Below are 22,206 nucleotides of genomic sequence, written 5' to 3'. Positions count from 1 at the left end.
AAAACGCACTTTAGTTAGTACCCTTAACACTGTCCCACAAAAAAAGGCAGATGCCAATTAGGTCTTTCTTATTAATAAGAATATTCCTTTCAGTCTTTTGCTGTATAAACCTTCTTATTACTTCTCACAAAAGAGTGTTTTCCATTTTCTGAAGCAAACATAGGGTAGTCAAAGTTCAAAACACTTGATACATGCTCTGAAATCCAGTTTACATGTGTGCACACATCCCTAACATATCAGCAGTTGCCATTTAACTGCAGCCTGAAACTCCTCTGCTGCTAATACTGACAAACACAGCAGAATTTTGCTTTGAGAATGATTTTTAGCTTTCAAACTTTGTACTTTACTTCCAAATAGCCATTTTCCTTGCTGTTGGAGTGAGAACTGGCCCATAAATTGTCATATTAACATCCCTCCAGGTGGCACCACAAAATGCTGCTTAAAGGAGTGAAGTCAAAGTCCCAGACTGAGGTCTGCAAGAAGCAGTCTTATCTAAAGCACTTAGAACTTCTGTTTTCTCTACCCCCATCCAATTTCTTGGCCATTTGTGCAATTCCATGAGTTAACTCAAAATAAGCAGCTATCTCACAACACCCTGATACAATGCTGGAATCCCAAATCACTCACTCCCCCAGCTGTCATGTTGCTGGTGCCACAAAAGAGCTCCAGCAGCCGTAGCTCATTGCACCAGTCATGGGTCCAAGCAGACACATCCTCAAAAAGCAGTCAGAAAATACCATTAAATCTTATTCCTGTGATGGTCTCAGCGCCACAGCAAGCAGAGTTTGGGTGCTCTTCCTAGGCAAAAAAAGCACTTGTAAGCATCAAAGACCTAATGCCTGGTCTTGTCTAGCACAGCCCTATGGACAACATGGCATACAACAGACATGACATGGGATGCAGATGTCCTATATCCAAGTGTGAGGCTCCTCCTCAACCTGAGCTTTTGAGGGCTCAAGCTGCAAGGCTATTCAGGAAGCGAGGAAATATCTGCCTGCACCCAGGTCAAGAGTACTTCTGCATTCCTTCATGAAGTGTCTGAGGAAGAAGAGCTCAAGAAGGAAACAGCCACTCTGAAGGCAGGAAGACACTACCGGGCAGTGTCCAGAGCAGAAGAGCTAAGCTGTGTGGAAACAGCTGCTGAATAGGAAGAGGTGAGATCGCCTGAAATGCAGGGCAATCTATAAGCAAGGCCAAAAGGATGTTATGCTTATTAAGAAAGGGAACTCGCAAGCAGAACAAAATCAACAAGAAATGCCACAGGTCTAAGCTACAACAATTTCTGCAGCCCTACAGACAGAGAATCAAGAGCCTGACATCATTCACAACCCATCATCCTTCAGTTACTTTCCCTTCTGTAGAACTGCCTGAAAATGAACTTTCTCATCTCCTCCTCCACAAATTATGAGTTTTGGGGCACAACATCCCTCCTGAGCAACAGGAACAACAGGTATTATTGCATGACTGCAAAACAGGTATGCCACTAGCAAATACTCTGAACTCCTCCTTTTTACCATTTCTTCCCTGCCAGCTCAAACAAGGAACACGATTCCTGTTTTATGGGCATCTCATCTAATGGCAAATAATGACCAAGCTGCTTTAAATTTGGTTGTACTGTCACATGTGGACAGTGGGCATCCTTTTATTAAGGATGCTCAAACAACCTCAAAAAGGAAAGTCACACTACAATTCCTGTCACATGATTTAAAAACTGCACCCCATCATTCTACTTGCTTATCACACCCTGGCAATACTCCCTCAAAATACCCTTCTGACTTTCCAGAACCCTATGTGCAAAATCAAATTCGAAAAAATCACATCCCACTGGTAGCAGGCAGGCCTCCTTCTGAAATCCAAAACCACACAAAACAAATGATCCCATTCCCAAGCTTCAGCCTGCCTGACTCAGTCGTTCCGTGTTGTATTTTTCAACATCAGCCACGAACCAAACTGTTCTCCAACCTGATGTTATTACTTAGAATTTACACAAAGCATTTGTTTATGATTTCAGAGGATATTTGCACTGAACACCTGATTCTCCTTGTGTTTGCATTAAATACATCATGAGCCCTGCCATCTCTGTTTTTCTTTTCCAATGACACAAATCCCTATTATTCAGATATACAGTTGGGTAATTTTTTTTTAACTTTTGTGGTGCCTTGGGTAGGGATGGAACATCCTTAACCAAGAAAAGACAGCAAAATGCCAAATGCCGACCATTTCAACTGAAAAACAGGAGGGAAATGTATACACAAACCCATCGTTGTCATCAGCTATGGCAAAAGAATTTTTTCATGTGTCATACAGCCATGCCTAGGGCCTGATCAAAGGCTGTAGGTTCCAGAGGGGCCGAGGAATTCATTTGAACTTGCACAAGGTCTGTTCTGTGCCCTCTATGCGACCAGTTTACAACTGACCAGGAACTGGTGGTGTGTGATACAACCTGAATTCAGCTCCATCCTCCTCAGGCGTACAGTGGGTTGCCTAATTGAGGAATCAGTATTAGTCTCACAAGTATTAAGACATGGTACAGGAAAACTTCTTAAAAAACAGTGGGTGACTGAGAAGACCAAATGCCACTGATATTTGATAACTCAGAGTAAGATATTTCCAGGAGCAGGATTTAAAACACGCCTGCTCTACACGTGCAACGGGAGAGCCACAGGGAAGACAGACAGCAGCACAGAACTTCAGCTCAGCTTGGCTCTGCTGCCACACTGTGCCCTCTAATGAAGTTGGGGTTCCTGCTCTGGGAAAAACCCTTGTGGACAGCAGCCAACCTACCTGCTCCAGTTTTCAAAACAAACAGCATGGTTTGGCTCATGTAAATATAAGGTCAAAGGATGCTAAAGAGTCAAAGTGAGCAAACCAAAAAAACTTAGCCAAAAACCCCTTAACCACAAATCCCTTCCAAGAACACCACTTGAGGTTGCTGCTTACTGTTCTGGTGTGCTCAGCACTGTGTGCCTCATCACTCAGATGCAAAAAGCCAGGGAGTAATCACACATCTCTCAAAGCTGATCATCCAAGTGTGTACCTTCGGATCTTATAGTCTCCACCCACCCATCCTCCCAGGTTTGGACTTCCAGGAAAATACCACGAAGCTATCACAGTGGTCTCCAAACTGCTTCTCAACAGCCTTTCACCAAAGCAGCAGCATAATTAAGATCACTGCCCCACTAGGCAGTACCCCGATCTCAAACTGTATTTTCTCCCTCTATGTCCAGCTATGGTTAATTGTCCCACATGCATAACTGCAGGCTTTGGGACAAGCACCATCACACAGCACCATCATGATGGCATTGTGACGCCAGGCTTGGCTTTGCTGATGCTGTCAGCCACCACCACTCAGCCAACAAACATTAACCAGCAAAGATGCACTAAATTGGCCACTTACAGATCCCTCTCTCACCTCTGAGATCTCCTGCTTAGCATGGACTATTCAGGAAGTATTCCCACAGAAAGCTTTTACTCAAGGTCACACAAAGTAAGTGAAAATCAAACTCAGGAAGCCCCACAATAACGGAAATGGATTGCCCAAGTATTGCATCCACAGACTGATACAGCTTTCCAATACTTGTCGATTTGCTAGTATTTTTAAGGCACGGCCTGCTATTCCACCTGCGGACATCTTTCCACTTGCCTGGAAGTGCAAAGTCTAAATCAGCAGGAGTGACACCTTTCTGCAGGAGACTGTTGTCCTGCAGGAAGACAAGGTGGGTTTTGGAAAGGTGAAACGTTTCTGTTTCTTGAAACCCATCTCAGGGCTGTTTCATCTCATTCATTTCCATATTATTTCCAAATTAATCAAATTTTTAAGCTTATAGCACCAGGCAAGAAGAATGAGTTCACCTGAATTGGGGCGTAGAACTATGTGCTTAAACCTGTATGAACCTAGTTCAAGTAACATGCCTTATCTGGACAATGTGTGGGTTCTGGGTGAAAAAATATCATACTAGAAAATGAGTCAAAATATACTTGGGTAACATAATAGCCCTATTTTCCAATTTTTTAATAAAATGACATAAATCTTCAACTGCAAAGCAATTCCCTGTATTTAAGCAGAAAACTTCAAGTGCACATTATGGCACCAGCATCATCAGGGCTGGAAGAGACCTTCAAGATCATCCAGTACAACTGCAAATGCAGCACCAGCACAATCACTCCTGAACCATGCACCCAAACGCCACATCCAAACACCTCTTGCACATTTCCAGACAGCCTTTAATTTACGCAAAGGATATACCAAGCCAAGAAAAGCAGGTGTTTTCCCTTGTGCTCACTGTCCAATAAGGAAAAAGACAATGTGAATAAAGCCTGTGTGCTGAAGGAGTGCAAACATAACAGTTCAGTTACCAATTCCAGGGGCATTTGTGGATACTTAGCCCTCCTGTATCAGGTCCTTACTACTTGAAGGACAAAATAATCAACAGGAGACTAAGTCAGAAGATAACATTTAATTATGTGACATAGTTTCATTGAGGAGTGATTACTTTCTGAACTCAGCGCTAGAGTTTGGGGTGGGTTATAATTTTTGCCCCCTTTCTAGTGTATATTTACTCTGTTAACCTCACTTTAACTGCATTCCACAACAGTTCTGTGTTTTCTTTTTTTATTTTCATTCAAATTATCTCCAGATCACTACAATATTATGATGCATTCACTTCCAATGAAAAACGGAAAATATGCTGTGGCAAGGGTCAATTCCTCCTGTTTTCCCTCTGGTATTTTATGCAGGTACTCACAGCTCATACACAATACACCACTTCACAGAATGTTTGCTGTAAGTGGGCTTATGCTAGAGTAAAAAAGCTCTACTTTTAGAAACAGCACTAAGTTTTTACAAGATGTTTGGAGTCTTCTTTTAACCCTAAATGGGCAGCTCTGCCAATGAGCCTGCACAGGACCAGACGGAGATGCAGAACTCGGAAGGAAGAAATGTGAGCTGGTGTTTGTTATGAACTGGGTGGGGCTGGACCCTCCTAGGCCACCCTGTTGTACCTGGGAGCTGTGTAGAGCTCTGGAACAGCCACACACAACTGTGCACAGGCTATTTTCAGCTGTTATGCAGTTATGTGAAAGAGGAAAGACTATTTCCACTTTGCATGTATTTATATTTTGCCCCTGACATTTCTAAATTCTGACTTCCCTGAAGCAAGCCTTTCTGCAAAGAGAAGCCAAATATAAATTTTTTTCCACTGTTTTTTTATGAAAATATATGAGGACATTCTAGTTTGTGCAGTGCCTCCAATGAACTGAAAGTGCTGTCGAAGACAAAGCCTTATAAGAAAACCAAGATGAGACACCAAAAAGATATTTGTGATGACACATACTAAAGCAACCTCTTTTTTCCTTGATTTTTCTGCAAGTTTTACTTGTATCCGCTTTTCAGATGGCTAGCCTAGGAGCAAGGAGTTTTCTGGGCAACATATCCAGAATAAAGAGAAAAATACAGACACCAAAACCTAAACATGACTGCATTGCAACTGAGAGCTCTCTCAGCACTGACTCCAGAGAACACCACTAGATTTAATTCCAGTGACTTCCAGTTTAAAATGTTTCCATGCAGCCCAGTAGCATTTCTGTTTCACCCAGACCTCCAGGTCCTGATTAACTGCAGGCATTAAGTGCTGCAGACCACCTCATAATTTAGTAGGATCATTCCTCCAACTGAGGAAACCACAAAACTTCAGCCTAAAGAAAGACTGAGAAGTTTCAACAAGCTTCAATAACTCACATAACCCAGGAAGTTGTACATGTAATTCAGAGACCATCCTGCTGAAGGAGGTTATAAAGAGAACAGGGTGCTTATTTGACAACGGCAAGGAGTAATACTTGAAACAATTACTAAACATAACAACAACTAAACAACAACTAAACCCCAAACTGTTATCCTACTCAAGTTCCATGTCATACCATGCTGGATTCATCAGGGGCAGAGTTAACTTCCTCCACAGTGGCTGGTGTGTGGCTGTTTTGGATGGGGTACTTGGGTGCTAGCTGGGGTTAGATCATGACACTAAACTGACATGGGTGGAACTGGAGATGGAAGTTCAAGAACAGTGCTTGAATTGAAAAAAAACCCTCCTCTTCTAAAGAGGAACTTCCAGTTAACACTGCCAGTAATTTCATTTCTTAAACTGAGGAAGCATCAACCTTTATTTTATGTGAACAAGCCACATTCCTGCATACGGCTCAAGAGCACTATTTTTTCACTCTGACTCATTACTCAGGCACACCCTGGAAGAAGCAGGATACAATGAAAAAATGGAGAAAGAAAAAAAAATACCCGTGTGGCAATGACACAACGCTCAGTGTGGCCAAGTCAGCAGGGCTGGCCACCCAGGCACCATGGAAAACGCTCACCAGAGCCAGCAGCTGCCTGGCCTTTGCAGCACAGTCACAAAAAGGAGCAGCATTTCCTGACAGAGCCCTAGTTCAGACCTGCTGTGCTGAGTGTAGTCAGGACTCCCAAGTTTCTCTTATCACTGTGCTGTGCCAGACACTTTGGACTCTGCACAATCTTTCCTCAGGCAAGTGTTAAAAAATACTTCACATGGAGAATAACATGGAGCTGGATTTGGTTTGAGAGGTTTCCCAAGTAAAACTAGTTGCAAAGGGATTTTAAAACTTACACTACAGCTCAAAGACAACATCAAGAAAGATTATTTATACTGACAAAAAGGACCAAATTTTTCATCCATGACACCCTGTCTGGTGCCAGGAGAACCATGGCCTGTGAAAGCCTTCAAGCTCGCTCACACAGAGCCCAAAACTGTCTTGTTTACACAGAAAATCCTTTTTTCTGGGGGGCAGCATTGATGCTGTTACATGAATGTTTTGCTCTTTCCAGCCCTAATTCTATACTTTATTAATACAGTCTATCTTTCTGTCCTTATCAGGGTCCTGAAAACTTCCCAATCTAAAAATCTGTAAGTGGTGCAGCTGGGAGAAGCCAGCCTGTGACCACTGCCCAACGCAGACTCCTCAGGCTAACCTTCACCTCCTCCTTCACGCTCTGTTGCTGTTTATTACCACTCATTTATGCTCCTTCAGTACTTTCAGTTCTAACTCCAGTTCTAGCGAAATGCTCCAGTAAAACACGAATAAATTTTCTGTATGGCACTGCCCTTGCCCTGTAGCTGGGTCAATCTATCCATAGGGAGGGAGGAAAGCAATCCTCCCTCCCAGTTCCCGAACAGCAGCTTTGGAGCAGTCATGCAATGTGAGACCGCTAGAGGCCCCAGTAAAACCATCTAACTTCAGCCCAGGTGACTAACAGCAGGGAAATACGCTGAATTCCCATTAAAGTTGTCACTCTGGAAAGCACAAGGCTAAGGATTGACCACGTTAAGAGTGTAAAATGTGGATGCAGATGTCAGCACCGCCTTGTACTGATTGTGGGAGATAATGACACCAGGCCGAGCTGGCTTGGGCAGGCTCAGTGCATCTTCAAACATCATAAACCTGTCACAAGGAAAGTAATTTCATGCAATAAATTAGCTGAACCTTAGACTCTCTTAACACTGCTTATTTACAACATATCACATCCTCACCTGCACTGGTTTACAGTGAATCTACATTTTTTGAGGGGACCTAAAAGCAAAGAACCCTGACTTCCTCAAAATAAATGCAAATTGCCTTAGAGCAAAAAATGTGATGTGAAACCTTTTCCAGCTCCAAAATAAGCCACACATCTGGCTCATCTACAGGGATCAGATTATCACCAACACAAACAATTTGATTAAACAATGTTTTCCCGTATGTTGTTTTCACACACAGCACTATGGGGCTGCAGGAATACTCTTGGGGTTTGCCTGCTATCTTCAGCCCATTTAATCCTTTAATGAATTTAAACTGTAGCAAAAGACAAATGGACTGCAAGAGTTCAAAACATGTAGTAGCACTCCTGGGAGGGAACAAAAGATCTCATTGTACAGCTCCACTAAGTTCATCTGGGGCTCTGGTAGAGTCTCTCTTTTCCTCCTCTTTGAACAGAAGCTGAATAGAAGCAGGAATGAGAATTGGCTCTGCCATTACCCCATTGCCAGACTCGACTCTGTGAATACATTGAGGCTGCATGAGAAGTTATTCACTGACAACAACATGGGCTCTCTCTCATTTACCAGTCAATAGACACGTCTCTCAAAGGTCAACTTCATGGCCATCTGGGAGCACTGGCTGTGGTGGAAAAAGGCTGGATGGTGCAGGGTCAGAACCAGGGATCAGACCGACACTGCAGCCTGAACAGCTGCAAACTTTTTATTCCAGAAAAATAATACCCATGGCTTCTCTCTCCTTCCAAGACACATGAAGGAGCTCCTGCTGATCTGTGTGTTTGGCATAGCTCTGATACAGATCAAACAGCCAGTAGCTCATTTCAAACTCTTATTTTAAGAGCAAGATGTTTATGTTATTTATTACCAGACTGGAAACATGCTTATTTCAAATACATTGCACATTATATCTGTACAGTGCTTGCTTAGCCTTGTGTATCACTTGGAAAAAGAAACCAAATCAAACCTAAGAAGCTTTCAAAACTAAGAGTCAATTTTCCCAACATGTTGCTCATCCTTTGCTTAGAGCAACAGTACCACTGATGTGGCTTCCCATAGCTTCTGCTCTCTCCATGCAATTACAGATTTTGTTCCACCTGTACTACAACCCAGAATACAAAAGCATGTCTCTTGCTGTTGCACGGTCTTGGCAGATAAATCCAAAGTTTTTGTAAAAGATTACTGAAAAAAAACTTCTTAAAAATGCAATTAAGTGCAAGACAAACAAGACAAAAGACAAAATTCATTAAATTTACCCCAACTTGTTTTACCACTAAGTGAAGACCCACTACCACTGAGTTTAATGATGAAGCAAACTGTTTCAATCAGGAATTCCCCCTCCACTTGAGGACGGTTCTTGCAAATTTTAAGCACACAAGATTATTTTTTTAGGAAAAAAATCTCTATACAGGTTCTGTTTCTGATGACACACCCATGTATATTTTATACAGGTAGCCTCCTGTTTCACAGACTGCCTTGAGAAAATACATTAAATACACTTTGAAGTTTTATTAAAAGTATGAGTGCACTATTAAGAATAACTGTGTCACACAATAGTATCTGATAGTGTTGCCCTAATAGAAAAGCAGAAAGGGGCAGCAACAAGTGCAGTACCATCGTCCAAGCATTTTGGCAGATTCTCCCTTTGGCTAAGTCTGTAGTAGCAGCTATTGCCTCAACCACAGCCAAGAATTAAAAGGTAGATATTAAAAAGTACTAATACTGGTCAGGCACTGACTCTGCAGAAGAGATTGGGGATAGAGGAAGGCTTCATCAGTACTTCTCTTTTTCCTACCTATGCTATTAATCCCTTTAGTCTAATTATTTTTTCAAGCATGTTAGGGACAGTTAGAAATTCAAATGGAGGGATGTCCTTCAATGTATTTTAATCTCTCTTAATGCGTCCATATGAAATGGCAGAGTGAAAGATGAGCAGCAGGTACTATAATCAGTCACAACACCTCGTCCTTCCTCTTCAGTTTTGCTGCTCTTTAACAACACATTAACACTTCCTTCAATTCATTATTCTTCGACTCAAACTGAAAGTCTCAAGAGTAGATTTGATTTGTTTTCACCCAGATTATATGTTCAGTGTCTTTGAAACAGTAGATGTGTTCTCTTTAGCTCCTCTGCCCTCAACAGACCACAAACATGGAAAGAGAAAAAATATCACTGCTTTTCTAAGAGGTTTCTAACCTTGAGCTAAACTACAGAAGAAGTTTCCTTGCACCACTGCAAAATGCCTGGGAAACCCTGAAGGACAAGAACTTATGATTTCCAGACAGACACATTTCTTTCTGGCCTGGTGTTTGATGTTTAATTTTTTATACTTTGCAATAGCAAAAGCATAACAGCTCTGTCATATTCAGGGAGGAAACAAGGACATATCCAAAGCCAGCAAGCTAGAGCACATTCACTGCTATTATTTATTTGGAAAAAAACCCCAAACAAACAGAAATTTTAAAAAAATTAAAAAAAGGAAAAGAAGAAACCAACACCAAACCAATGCCTCCTCCTCAAAAAAAAAAACAAACACCCCAAATCAAACAAACAAAAAATCCACAAACCAGTAAGGCTATGCAAATGCCCAAGTATTGTATTAAAACACACCTAGTTCACAAACAGAACTTTGAATTATCTGCTAAAAATATGCTTCTTAAGTTTCTCATCTGTGTGTTTAAGGCTGACAATTCCAAGCTCTGAAGAGAAAAGCCACATAAATGTGTCTGTGTTTGGAGCAAGGGCTTTGGGTAAGGTTAGGTGGGAAACCCTTCCGTTCACTGAGATGCATTTTCACGATGAACACACAGGGCAAAGCTTCCTCTTCACACTCAAATACTAAAGCCACATTAAACCAGCTCTAAGACAAAGATGAAACTAAGTCCTCCATGCCTTGCATCCTGTTTTATGTGCATGCCACAGAAGGCTAAGTCATTTACTGTCTTTGCTTATCTAACAGCCAGAGTTCCCTCAGATGAGGGGGATAACATTTGTAACTATCTATAAACTGCTGCTTGCCAACAGCAAGAATTGTAAAGCAGCAGCATAAAACACAAACCTTAATTGCTCTGCACCACATTGGTGGGATTTTGGTATATCTGTAATCTTAGCACAATAAAAAAATTACACATGAACTCAGGGTATTGAGTTCCAAAGCCTTGTATCAGATAACACAAATGACCTTTGTTACCCATGTGCAGGTAGGGTAGAAAGATAAGAATGAAGAGGAAGTTAATTGCATTCCAGCTGCTAAAACCTTGTTATCTTGGTATCTTTTAATTGATGTGGTTTTGCTTCCACATCACCTTCCCTGAACTGCTCTTCTAATGGCCTCAGGCTCTTTCCTCCCCACCTTCCAACAAGGGTTAAAGGGAGGAGTGATTCACAAGGTGGATTCCTCTGCACCTCTCCTGTCTCTAACAGAGATATTCAAAACGTCCCAGAGTTATATAATGCTGCCAGAAACGTGACTACCTGAAGAACAGGTTTGAATATAGAATGTAAAACATTTATAAGAACGATTACATACCAGAACAAAGTAGTGCATCCTTCACAGGCCACAGCAGCCTCTCCCATCTCTAGGAGATACTGCTTGCTTTTTTATTCCTCCTTACACTTCAACTGCACAAAGCAAACTAACAAGGAAGAGCACTTTGGAACAATTGGCCTTACTGGTGAGAGCAGACAGTGGAGTTTGATCCACGTCCCCACAGGGTTTAATCCCTGGCCTGCCTGGCAGCATTTCCACCCTGTGTTTCAGCAGCAGTGAGAAGGAATCCTGCAGACACTACCAGGAAGAGTTTCATAAAGAGGGAGGACTCAGCTAAGACGACACATACAAATGAGAGCGAGGGCACGCCAAGCCAAGTCAGACTAAAGACCACTGTTCACTGCACCCAGCCTGCCCCTGCAAAGCTGAAACACTTTTCAAAGGACTGAGGAACACATTAGCTTCAATACACTAGCACACACAAAGCCCCAGCTTAGAAAGATGCCTGATCCACCACCTGACTCAAGCTATGAAAATGAAAATATACCCACAGACTTTTTTCTGTCATGTATTGGGACACATGAGCCTCCAGATGCCAAAAGGCAAGAAGGCAGATGTCTAGACAACTCCTAAGGGCTGAACATCTCTGTTAAGACATTTTCTCCTTTTCTTTCCTAGTGATATATCCATGACCCAGTCTGCATGACCCAGAACCTTTTAAAATCCACTGTTACAGCCCTTTTTCTCCTGCCATATAGTGATTTTTACATCTGTGCTGCCTCTAACAGCAACTGCACATTGTGAAGTCTGTGTTCAGAGCTCACTTTAAATGCAGACTAAGTTTTAGAGCCCAGTCCCTGTTCTGCCTCCCAAAGACACTTACCAAAGCACATTCCTTACATGTAAGCCAAACAAACAGAAAAGTGTTTAGATAACTAAGGGGTTTCCTTCTTGTTTGAAAATAGAGGCGTGACCAGCAAGTGTGAGCTCCTGCAGGGTCACCCAGGGGGTTCAGATGCAGGCAGCCAAAAAGATGAGCTCTGATCACATAGGACATTGTTGCATGTAAGAGGGAAGACACAGAATCACTCAAATCTCAAGGTCATGGGTTAAAAAACAAAACAAAACAACACTGTGAACCAAAACACAAAAAAAAAATCCTTAATCAACTAGAATTACTTATCAGGGATAGCTCTAAAATCAGGGATATATTTCTAGAAACATTTCAAGATCAAAGCCTTCTATAACAAGCAAAAAGGTAGAGTTTGTAGCTGCCAAAGGAAAAAAAAAAAATTTTCCACTGAATTGTACTTCAAACAAGGATGTTTCATTATTGGCTCCAAGAACATGAAGTTACCTACTTTCACTCATTCAAACACTACTACTGTGGTGGCAGGAATGCAGCATCAGCAGATACAACCCAAGCACTGAAGAAACCAAAAAAATTACCTTTTTACTGACAGAGGTCAGTCCAGGGGTAATCCTGCACTGAAAGGAGCAAGTATTACAATAAGAGACAATAATTAAACAGGAAATTCTCTGTTAACATCTGTGAATTTTTTGATCCAACAGCTATCACTGGATATTTCCTAGTCAATTTCCCAAAAACTTATGTTACTTGATATGACTTATCAGAATTTAACCTTCATATTTAAATGAAAGAAAATGAATTGCAGCTATGGTATTTTTAACTCAAAGCATTCATATTGCAGGTTAACCAAAACAGTCTCATCTGAATTACATCCTTTATACCTGACATTTGAACTGCCCACACTGGAGACTGGAGAATGAGAAAACTGAAGAAGGGGATAGAACATTATTCTTTCTACTCTTTATCCAGATTTAACTAGAATTGTATTCTGAAAGATATTTCCAGTTTTCCTAATGACCCTCTTATCCCATTTCTACATATACTGTATGAAGATCCCCCATTCCCAAATATTATCACAGGAACATTTTAAGCTCTTACACTGTTCTTTCACATACCCTTCCAGTATCACAGGAACATTTAACGTATCTGTCAATTCTTATCCCCTATAATATGCAACCCCTGAAATTTTTAATTAATTTCATTAGTACAAATTTTATTGCAATTCCATCAACAGAGCACAGAATGTATTTATAGCAGCTATCAGAAAATCTGGGTGTAAATGGTGGCTCAGTCACCCCAGAAACAGTATCTGCATAGCTACACAACCCAAAATAGACCCAAAACATCATCTTCCAACAGGGCTGATCTGCAGGAAAAAACCCTTTCCAGTAAAGCACCAGAGCTTCCTCCTTTATTTCAAACACTAATCAGACACCCAAGACACAGAACAGCTTAGCATAAGAGTTTAAAATGTGTAATAGTTTCCTCTCTTATTACAGAGAGTTTATGTTGCCATGTAGATACCTTGCCTGTGTTACCATATGAGCCAGTTCCTTCTACTGCAGTACCAGAGCTTTTGCTGCAAAGCTCTCTTTTTAAATTTATAGGTTTATAAAAAACCCTAAAAGAAACCCAAGTAAAATAAAAGCCTTCTTCCCCTGACTGCAGGAGTCAGATTTGCTTATCAGCTGAACTGGATCCACACTGCTCACAACAGCCCAAAGACTATATAACAATAAAGAAATGGCCTAACAAATTTTAATATTGCTGCTTCTGGATGGAAAGGGGGTTTTTTCCCCTTGCTCAATCATTTATTCATTAAGAAACAGAGTTTCAGGGAAGACTAAACTATTCATGAATATGGGCTGAATTTACAGAAGGGTTCACTCGAGGACAACCCCCTGCGACTCACACTGAAACCGAGGCAGGAGATGGAGAGGAACTGTTTCCATTCTGACAAAAACCTTCAGATGCTGAGCACGGGCAACAAACGCCCAGGCCACAAAGGGCCACAAGCAGCCACAATATGGTGACCAAGGTTCCCAAGAGCCCCATGGTTACAGCGCTGAGCTGGCACACAGCAGATCCACGCTGCAATCTCCTCGCTGCCTGGCCACAGAGGGAAGGGCAAATGGGAGCGGGGCAGCAGCTCCAGGAGCCGCCAGCCCGGCTCAGAGCTGCCCTCACCCTGTGCCCAGTTGTCCTCAATTACCGCCAAGCTTGGAACACATTCCTGCCGGGACAGACCCGAGGTCAGGCCCTAATGAAGAAAAAAAGCTTCAACAATGCACATAAAGGGATGTGCCACCGGGAAAAACATGGGCTGCCCCTTTTCTCCTGCTGTCTTTCCATCAACTCCTTCCCCTGGGGCTCCTGGGTTTAAACACAAACCACACGGGCAAAAAAGAAGCCCAAGGTAAACCACTCTAACATGAGGTCACACCAAACAGTCAAATTACCTTAAACTACCCAAATTGTGGGTTTGTTTTGCTGTAAGACTTCCCCCTGCTTCCAGCCTCCACCCCCATCCCCACTATCTAGTGGAATTACCACTATTTTTCCCTTTGAAAATGTTTTTTGGGAGAGAAAGTTATTTCCCCATATCTATGCCAACAAATGCAAAAATAAAGATGCAGATTTTCTGTTTTCTTTTTGTGTTGTGCTAAAAAAAATAAATCTGGCCACTGCAGAACTGTGTGCACTTCAGTGAGGGTGAGTCTGGGACACATTCACATTTTATTAGCACCTAGAAGCCAACAGCTCTGGGAGCAGAAAATCCTGTAAAAACAATAAATAAACATTCAAAAGAAGCGAAGGGGAAAGGCATTTGTTTGCACGCTAGGGTGGAGCAGCAGCAGAGTACTAAAGACATAAATTATTCTTTTTCCTTTCTGTTTAGCTTTCTGCATAATCCCTCTAAATAGCAGTAATTTGGGGAACAGCATCAAATTCCTCTCTCAGAGGCCACTCTGTACATACCCCTTATTCAAATGCAGTTAGAGCACAATGGGAAGAATGATATTCATTACTTTCTGCTGCTCAGGGTGAGACTAAATCTACTCAACAAGCCTGTATGGAGACACTTAAAACACATCTACCAAAATTAAAAGCCTGGTGAAGGAGGGATCTGAAACACTTAATCCCAGCTTTGTTGATGGGCAAAAATAGTAGGAAGTTAGACCCAAAAGTCATTTAATTATAATTTATTTATAACTATATTTATTTATAAGCAGGACAACGGTATGAAGCGGCAGCAGTGAAACCATAATGAAATGCTCTAACTCACATCATGTATGCACAGCAAGGCAAGATTCTCCTGCCTGGTGTATTTTGGCAATCTGTGTTCTCATATATGCTGTAATTGCAGCATTCCAGCCTTCTGAATTAGGCCCAAATAGCTCCTTTTATTATGGTACCTTTACTGAAGAAAAAATACTGTACTGCAGGCGCAGCTTCTTACCTAGAAAGTGGCCACTCATACACAAAACTGCTCTTTCAGTACCCACACAGCTTTCATGAGGCATTATACACAATTAAGTCCCAGCAGGGCTGCCCCTTAGTGATTTCCCAAGAGACTGGATGCTTCCAGCTCTATGGCTTTGGACACAATTTGCTATCAGCTGGAAGTGCTGCCCCATTTACCCATCTTGCATCTTCATGATCCATCTGCAAATTTAGCTCCACCCCACCTGATGATGATAAATAAATAAAAGGTAAATAATTAAATATAAAAGAGAGGCTAGCTGCTGAGGTCAAACTGAGTTTTGCATTTCCCTCATAGATCAGCTTCTGTGAACTGCTTTTCCCACCTGCTGCTCTGACTCCTGGCCAAGCTGGTAGGACCCTCTTCCCAGTCCTAAGTGGGAGCAGCAGCAGCCACTTGGCACAGGAGGTCAGGCAGAGGAAAGCCTCCACCCTGCAGCACAGCTTTTTCAATCACCACTCAGCCTCAAGACTTCTAAAAACAAGATCAAGACAATGAAAGATCTCAGTGATATGATGGCAGCCAAAATTGCCTTTTCTTTTTTTTCATATGCACACAAATGAATCAAAAGTTCCTGTCTGATAATGTCTTCCAGCACACAACTCCCAGCCAGTGGCACATGCCAGGCTGGGGTGGAGAGCTCCAGGCATTCATGGCTCTAACTGGAAGAACACCCAGTGCCTGGCAGTATCAAGAGTTTTATTTCCTAATTTCCACTCTCAAAACAGTTGGTGCAGAAAGAAGTGTGTGCTTAAAAATACTTTATATCTATATATTTGTTATTTATGTATAAAAAACCAGATTTGCATGGTTTAATAAAAAGAAAAATCAGTATTTGAGATATCTTTTCTGTTACTGATTCTGGACTAAAGTCCTAACAAGCCGCAAACCTCTGTTTTTTGCAGGATCTCTTGCTTCTCCTTATGCCAGAGAGTTGCTTTAAGGGGAAGAAAAAATTATCTTCTAGCATTTTCCCACAGATCTAACCCCCACCAGCAAGAGCAAGGCTTTAAATATATAAATAGCCTGGTAAGTGCATAGTATAAACCACACACCATCTCAGGGCAACTGTCTTAAACAAAACTATTAATATTCAAAATGGGATGTGGAGAAGGTGATAAGGGTTGCACTCGACATATTTCTGTATCTGCTTTTGAAGAACACCAAGTACCTCACACAAAAATGTTGTACCAGGTGCTCTCCACCCACCCCCATTTTATTTTCCTTGGGCAGCTCTCTCAGCCACATTGGTATTTGGCTTCTCCTGAAACCATGACAGCTTTTAATTGAGAACAGTGGCTAAGAGAACACATGCTGTGGGGTTTGGAGGGGAGAGGAGTCCCCCCAAAAGCCAATACACAGAGTTTCAGGATGTTAAGGCAGGAAGATGCAGAGGGGTTCACCCCAGCACAAGTGGGGTGCCCCAGCCTCCACCTTGCTTGAGGTTTCCAGAGCAATTGCACCAGCAGGAACTGCAGTGTTCTCTCATGCAACTGGACATTTCACACCCAGAAAGTCTCACATTGCCAAATACAAAAGAATGCAAATTGCCAGGCAGTGCACCCTGTTTCTGTGGAGCACATTTTCATTATGGTTATAGGAAGTTGCCGAGAAGTAAGATCTCAGGAAGCTGAGAAGAGGAACCAGATCTCTCAGGGGGACTAACAAGAGGGACTAACAAGAACCAGAAGAATTGCAATAGGATTGCTGAAACAGAAAAAGTGGATCCCTTACAGGCAGGATTAAACCTTGCACTTCAGTTATAAAGCCAATGCTGCATTCAGGGGAGGTGGAGAGCTAACATGGAAACTCTCTCCATAGCTGAATTTGAAGTTCCTTTTTCTGCCAGAGCTGGAGGTACCTACCTTTCCCAGGCACTTTCCACTCTTGCTGCACATTTAAGTGAGGGGTGAATGCAGCCTCCATGCCCCCCATGAAAGCAGCTCATGTTTGGCTTGAGTGAATAACAGGAAAAGAGAAGAGGGTTTCCCGAGAAGCCGAGGCTTCACTCACTCTGCTGAAGCTGGAAACTCCAACCTCAGCCTGGCTGTTCTGTGTCTGCCAAAAACCTTTGAAGTGAATTCTTTGAAGTTGGCCAGAAGTGGCTCTGAACTGAGGAGAGCGACTAGGAGGGTGGATGGGGGCCGGCCAGGGGCTTTGATTCCCACACAGTGGAGTCCAAATCAAGCCTGGATTCAGCAGATAAAAAGGGCATTTTTAAAAAAAAATCACCATTCATTTTACAGGTAAAAGGAGATGTTAATCCTAACTCATGTTCACAAGATGACCCGTGGGCCAAACTGCAAGTCTCAACAAGGGCTACAAGACACGGAAGTGTGCACTTATTTCAGCCTCACACTGCTGCAAACACCACCCCTTAAAAACACCTCTATGATAGGACTGGATGAGGTACCAAAGCCCTTCACTGTGTGTACTTCTGCAGAAATGGCTGACAATTCCCTTAAAGCTCTCTGCAGCATTTCTGCTACAAGGACAAAAGGAGATTTTAAAGCAAGTTTGAGTTTCTCAGGGGCAAGTGAGAGTGGGAACCATGTAAAACTGGCATTTTCTGGAATCCTTCTGCAAAGGGCATCTATGATCCCTATTTTCAGTACTTAACATAGTATCACACAGACTGTAATTCTAAGGGCTACATCTTTGGAGAGCTGCAATAAGAAGTCTAGCTCAAAGTAACAGGCTGCCTTAAAGCAATCCTGATCCACTGGGACCTGGCAATACATTATCCCTCTGAGCAAGGAGCATGATAATAAAATAAAAAAAACAGCTGGAAGTATTACACACTAGAAACATTTCATTCCCCTTATGATGCCTGAGGACCAAAGGAACAGAGGCAGTAACTGCAGCGCTGAACACAGGCAGGCAGTTCTTCAGCAAACTGATGAATGGGAATTTGTGAAGTTTCTGTTGCACAGAGTAAGGAATGAGGCAGAGCAGGCAGCCAGTATTCAGCCCACAGAACTATGAAAACGTTAGACATTATTTGGTCATGCAAAAAAAGTGCAAAAGTTCAAATGGAGCCAGTTGCATATAAAAGACTGCACCAAGAATTAAGTGCCTGAAATTCTGGGACCCTAGGTTTAGTCATACTCAGAAGTATTGCTTCTGTTTTCCCTTTCCCAAAAGCCATATATTCTTCAATGCACTTACTTTCCCTTATAATTTAGAACTTATTGTAGAAGTGTTTTCCATTCACTCCCTCACCAGCTGCCTGTAACAACGAAGAGGAGAGATGAAGATTTTTGTTTCCCAAGTTCTCTTGCTGCATTTTATAACTATTTCTCACAGGCCTTTTTACAAGCCAGTATTTTAAATTATCTTGGTAAGGAAAAGGAACTTGTCAACGCTATTTCCTTTTTATTTGCTCTGCTAATTTAGTGGCTTTTTGCAACAGACTAAATCAAATGACTTTCAATTTTGAAATCTAAAAACGCTTTGCAGCCTGCATTTAACATATGAAGATTTAGAGTACACGTATTATTTGAAACACAACACAGCAACGTCTCATAGTGAAAGGAAAACATTTCCCTATAATAAAAAAGATGCAGGATTTATTGCACAGCCCTGAGTATAAAGGCTTTAAGGCTACTAAAAATGGTGCAACAGTTTTTACATTATTGTATCTCAGCAACTTGTACATCAAATTTGCAGAGCTCACAGACAAGTTGACATTGTTACTCTATTCACTCTCACTGGGTTGTGGTTTTCTGTTTTGCTTTGCTTTTAATTACTTCAGATCTGCAATTTGAAATCACTTAACAGTTCCACTGGGCTGCTTTTAGGAACACTTCTCATCTCCTTGCCTACAGAAGCATAACTTGTTAGAAATTGCATGAAGAAATATTACAGTTCTAGTGCAGGAAGGAGAGGTTACTCAAAATAAGCACAACAGCAAGTGTGTTAAGCAGAAATATATTTAACTGGCCTGCTGGCCACGGTCACTTACTGAAGCCAGGAACAACTTTATGCAAAGTAGCTTCAGTTAACATGATGTTAAAAAACACCCAGTACTATTTTAAAAACTTTCAGTTTCAACAGCGTTTAACCAGATAAAGTATAGTTCTTAGTACTAAGATGGTTTCCAGACATAAGAATTCTTTCTCCTTTCACCACAACACACAAATGAAAAGATTTTTGAATTAGACCCTGAGCTAAGCCCTCTCAAGTTGTGTATTTAGCATGTCATCAACACAATGAGCCAATAAATTGCTGCCCCTTCCTTCCATGCTTTGTTTTTAAAGGCCTCATTGTGTTTTATTTCAGTTTATTTAAGCAAGATTTCTATCGCTGCTGGTACAGAAACAGGCAAAACTTGTTATCTTTGCAAATATGAAAAAAGCCTCTGAAAAATACATCTATACATATTAATTGCTCTGACCTTACAACTTAACAACTTAAAACTTGTTTGTTCACTCTAATCAGAAACCACAAATCAATATTCCTTCATACCTTGACAAGTTATGGAAATGAACATCAGGAGCAGCACTTTTAACATTCTCATTTTTTTTTTCCCTGACAAGCTCCAAGATCAGCAAGAAAGCCAGGCAATAGACCAGTGGTAAAACTATTGCAGCACTTTCCTGAACATACAGCCTTTAGGAAGACTTTCACACTGAAGAAGAAAACTTCACACTAATGAAAAAGCTGAAGGCTAATTACTTCACATTGTGGGGATTTCCTGCGACCCCATAGACACTGAAGAACACATCTGAGAGCAGCTTCTAAAGATTTTCTCAGATCAGCTGCTCAGGTTCTGATGCACACACGGGTGTCAGCAAGTACTGTCTTGACAGACCTTCTCCTATTGCCTGCTTTCTGAAACACCCCAGACATTCAAAATAAAGACATGTGACTCATTTTCCCAACCAACTGCTTACAAGGATTATTGATTTCATGGGTCATTAGACACATTCCTGCTTTTTGCATTGTCTCTGCTGCAGAGTGGGGATGGGAGCTCAGCACTTGCAAAATAATTATGAATTTAAGAGCAGCAATGACAGAGGAGAGAGGGGAAAAAAAGAAAAAAAAAAGGAGGGTGTGTGACAGAGATGACATGGAACAGAACACCAGTAGTTTCAGCACAAGAAATCCCAAAATACACCAAGGAATGCTGAGCCCTCTCTTTCTTCCCAAAGCACCATAAGGCAACAGCAAACAAGAGGAAGAGTTAGATAAGGAAAGAGCCGCAGCAGAGCTGGGAACTGTGTTTGCTGTTTGCTTCCCTGGTTGTGGGTAAACACCCAAACACTTGTATGACTAACTGATCTTCATCATTAAATTTCTGTGTAAACTTGCCTATATCACAACATTTCATCTTCGTATACTTAGAAGGGAGGGTTTTGCTGCTTTTTAAATATTCTCTCATTTCAGAAGCCTAAAAATATGTGGCACAGACTATTTTATTCTCTGATTATTTTTGTATGGGGAAATTCAATTGAAATACGGTCAACAACACCTCAAAAAGCTGAAAACAGGTAACCTACATACCTATATGAAATCCATACAACAGACACCATATGTAATCCATACAACTCCATAAAAAAGGCCTGCTTATATTATGAAGAACTGTACACAGCCCTTCTCTGCAGCAGCTCAGTACTAATGCTTTGGCTGAGCACTTTGAGCAGGAAGAGGTGCCAAGTGACAATGGGAGAAACGAACTTTTGTTCAGCTTTGGTCTTCCCACCCCAACCCACGATTATTATTTTGATCCCCTCTAAAAGGTCCAAGTTTGCATTCTAAGGTGTAATCTGTGCGAATGAAGCAAGCCCCTCTCTCTGTAGGAGACTACAGACAAGGGGGAAGCTTTCCTCCCAGATTTTTGTGCCTTTGCACAGAACACAGAGTGTTCTGGTTGCACAGAACACTCCTACAATCGCTGTCATCAAGCAGCCAGGTCCCAATTCCTGCCCATGAGCACCTTGCAAACCTCTGCTCTGCCCCTTTGCTGCTCTTTTTCAGGTGCAGGATGCAGGCAAGCTGACAAGTGACAAGTTCCACTGCGGAAATTTCAAACATCACTGAGCCAAGCTACCAGCCCAGTCCCTGCCAGGCAAAGCAGGTAATAAATTACCAGGGCAAATTTTGTCAAAGGATCTTCTGAATCCTCAGGAGAATCCCACCTGCCTGACTCCTCCAACCAATGCAGCCCAAACACGAGTCCTAGTTCAGGAGCCACCTGCAATAACCTGAGAGAGGAAACTGCCACAAAAAGAGTCCCAGGTTCACCTCACATAACACCTCTCTTTAAACATGTTCCACAAAAGCAAGACTCAAAATCCACGGTGGGTTTTCCCTATCGCTTTTGTTCAAAGAGTTATTGTCAAATGCCAAATTGAGGCATAAAGAAAAATTCAAAGGCACAAAAATCAGATTGAATAAAGTTTGCAGTATTTCTGTTTATTTTCACATCACTATGTTCAGTGAGACCTTGTTCATAGGTACAGATAAACACAAAACAAAGGTGGAATGCACACATACAGACATAACATTTACAAGTGAAAACATCTGGCAACAGTAGCTTGAAACTGCCAGAGCTGTAGAAAGGACTTCAGCCTGCTTTGGAGCTTTTCCTGGTAAAAACTAATAGGCTTTAGACTCAATCTTCTAACCAGAAGTAATTCCTTACCAGCATGACTACAAGAAAAGTCTAAAAATCACCTTTCTTGTTAAAAAGTGTAATAAATATCTAAGACAATATGAATATTAAGACTCAAATGAAACAAAATGCGTTTAGGGAAACAGATAAGAGCCTCTGGCTAAAATAAACAACTAAGAAACAAAAATT

The 22,206-nt window shown here is 41.7% G+C and overlaps 1 protein-coding gene across 1 annotated transcript in view; it reads right to left on the bottom strand.

Annotated features, from left to right (window-relative positions):
- The window catches only part of LOC115904602 (receptor-type tyrosine-protein phosphatase eta-like), a 74,470-nt gene that overhangs the window by 28,001 nt on the left and 24,263 nt on the right, over positions 1-22,206 (bottom strand).

The sequence above is a fragment of the Camarhynchus parvulus genome, chromosome 5 (assembly GCF_901933205.1).
Source record: "Camarhynchus parvulus chromosome 5, STF_HiC, whole genome shotgun sequence".
NCBI lineage: Eukaryota > Metazoa > Chordata > Aves > Passeriformes > Thraupidae > Camarhynchus > Camarhynchus parvulus.
The sequence above is the reverse complement of the archived record's forward strand: the minus strand, read 5'-3'. Positions and strand labels throughout refer to the sequence as shown.